The sequence below is a fragment of the Myodes glareolus genome, chromosome 16 (assembly GCF_982192425.1).
Source record: "Myodes glareolus chromosome 16, mMyoGla1.1, whole genome shotgun sequence".
NCBI lineage: Eukaryota > Metazoa > Chordata > Mammalia > Rodentia > Cricetidae > Myodes > Myodes glareolus.
In genome coordinates this window covers 51459967-51462628 of record NC_142041.1, presented here as the reverse complement: position 1 = coordinate 51462628, position 2662 = coordinate 51459967, and the positions used below count along the sequence as shown (strand labels likewise).

Below are 2662 nucleotides of genomic sequence, written 5' to 3'. Positions count from 1 at the left end.
ACCCTTACTAACCAGATGTAGCTAGCTTTATTGAACTCGGAGACCTTCACAGGGCGTGCTGTAATTTTAAGTAATGAGCCATTTCTTGTAGAGAGTTATCTGAACTAGTAAATATTACATAACATTATAATTCTTTCTCCCACATCCCAAATGCCCTGAATCCAGAAGCTGAGGCATAGGATGGGAATGTGCAATCTCCAACATTCAATCTCATAGAAAATTCCTAAGACACTTGTCTTCTATCCCAGAGGCTCCGGATGCTGCTTTAGAGGTTATAATACTTACTCTGATGCTCTCACTCAATGTTTAGGGTATTTTTGAAAGATTAAGAACACTTCCTTGGAGCAGGCCCGGGTGTGCCGGTGGCTGCAGCCGGGAGCACGGTGTGGGCGTGCGTGCGCCGAGGCCTCCTCCGTGCGGCCCCTGGAAGCCTCGCGGGCCCCATGACTGACTTGAGTGTCGATCAGTCCAAGTTGCTGGGCGTGAAGGAAGTGTGTCGCGACTTTGCTGTCCTGGAGGACCACACCTGGCTCATAGCCTGCAGGAACAAGGGATTGAGCATCATTTGGCATCAAACATTCAGCGGAACCGTCTGGTCCAGCATGATCTGCAGGTGGCTAAGCAGTTCCAAGAGGAAGATCTAAAAGCCGAAGCTCAGCTCGAGAAGCGATGCAAAGACGTTGATCAACCTGGCTGTGAAATTGCTTAAGAAATTCAGGAGAAACTGACTACAGGGGCCGAGAGACGACGAATTCAGGAGAAAAAGGATGAGGACATAGCACGTCTTTTTGCAAGAAAAGGAGCTCCAGGAAGAGAAAAAGAGGAAAAAGCACATTCCAGAGCCTTCTGGGGGCCGTGCTTTTGGGGACAGCTACTGTCATGAAGATGGAGGAATGAAACCAAGAGGAATAAAAGAAGCTGTCTGTCCTCCCACACGAGTGAGCCCCAGGTACCAGGAATGGCATGATGCTGAAATTGCCCGAAAATTGCCAGAGGAAGATCTTTTGGCTATGCATGTGGATATAAGAGCGGCTCAGGTTGCCCAGGGTGAGGAAATTGCTCGACTTTTGATGGCTGAAGAAAAGAAAGGTTACAAGAAAGGTAAAGAGCGAGAAAAGTCATCTTTGGACAAAAGAAAACATGATCCTGACTGCAAGTCAAAAGCAAAGTCAGCACACTCAAAATCAAAAGAGAGTGAAGAAGTATACCGCTCAAAGACTGACAGGCCGTCAAGACCACCACCGCCTACAGTGATGGACCTTGTGGGTCTGGACCACACGCATCTTACAAATCAGCACAGTGCCACTCGTCATTTCTCAGAGGTGAAGCCCTCACATAGAGGTTTCCATAATAAGCAGTAAAAGAAAACAAACAAAAAAATGGAATCTGCCTTGAAAACGGACTTGCCATAGCACTGAACAATACCGAAAGCATTCCACATTGGCTGTCCTTCTGTGTGCCATTTCTGGAGTTACTGTCAAGTGTTTTCTAACTATAACCAATTTCAGTTCTCTTCTAAAAAAACAAACCACTTCCTTTCCCATGAATCTGCACTTTAGATGACACTTGGTGGGAATAGCATCAGCCCAAAGAACCCAAAGAACAGTTGTGAAAATCACTTGAAGTCCCACTCACTCATGTCGAAAATCCTGACTGCGTCTGCAGGCCAGGATCCTGATGGAAGCTCTGTTGTCTCTGCACAAGCTCCCTCCTGGGAACATCCTTAGAAATGAACTAAACTTTAGCCATATATGGCCACCCTACATGCTGTGGGCATATGTACCCCAACATAGCTATGAATGCATCGTAGATGGTGTTGTGCTGCAGTGTCCAAAGATTTGACACTCCTGCTCCATGGCTCATTTTGAAAAGATATAAAATTAATACTTCACCCTGGTAGGGACAGCATCAGCTTTCAAAGTAGGGCTCATTCTTGAGAAGTAAAATGAGTTCGTTGAGATTTACTAAGAAAAAAATAGACAACTACATAGAACCTCATTTTCCTAAAATCATAAACCACAGTTACAAAGTTAGTGTTTCAGCTGGCTCTGAGTCTGCCACAGGATTGATGCCAACCTGGACTCAGAGTAATAAACCGTACTAAAGCATTAAATGTGTCTCTACTCAGGAAACCAAAAACAGAGACAGAAGAAAGGGTAGAGTCCCACAGTGCCCTTCATAGGCATATTTCCAGTGAGGTGAAGATCAACCTCTAGGCCTCTTTAATGTTCCCCACCTCCTAAAGGTACCATTTCTGAAGAATACGTGGGCTTGGGAAAGCATATAGGATCTATGCTGTAGCAGTATACATCTCACAGATTTACAGATCCCGCCATCATCCCATTTAAGATCTCTCTTTTTTATTAAAAAATTGTTTCAATATGTTCTGATCACACTTTCCCTCTCCAAATCTTCCCTGATCCACCCCACATATCCATCTTCCCAACTTCCCACACCCTTTCTTTCTTTCCTAGCTCTAGATGGAAGCACTGGCCACTCAGATCAGGATGGCTCTGGAAGTGGCATGGACCCATAATAGCAACAAGACCGGAGGTTGTGGCCCTATCCCCAGGATTCCATGTGACCTTTGGTGGTAACACAGCCCTCAGACTTCAACACAGAAACAGGCTTCGGTTGGACCATGGACCCAGACATGGTCCTG

The 2662-nt window shown here is 45.6% G+C and overlaps 1 pseudogene; it reads left to right on the top strand.

The window, feature by feature from the left end:
* The first annotated feature begins 791 nt into the window (after nucleotides 1–791).
* Nucleotides 792–1409, top strand: LOC125391014 (coiled-coil domain-containing protein 50 pseudogene; annotated as a pseudogene).
* Nucleotides 1410–2662: the final 1253 nt, after the last annotated feature.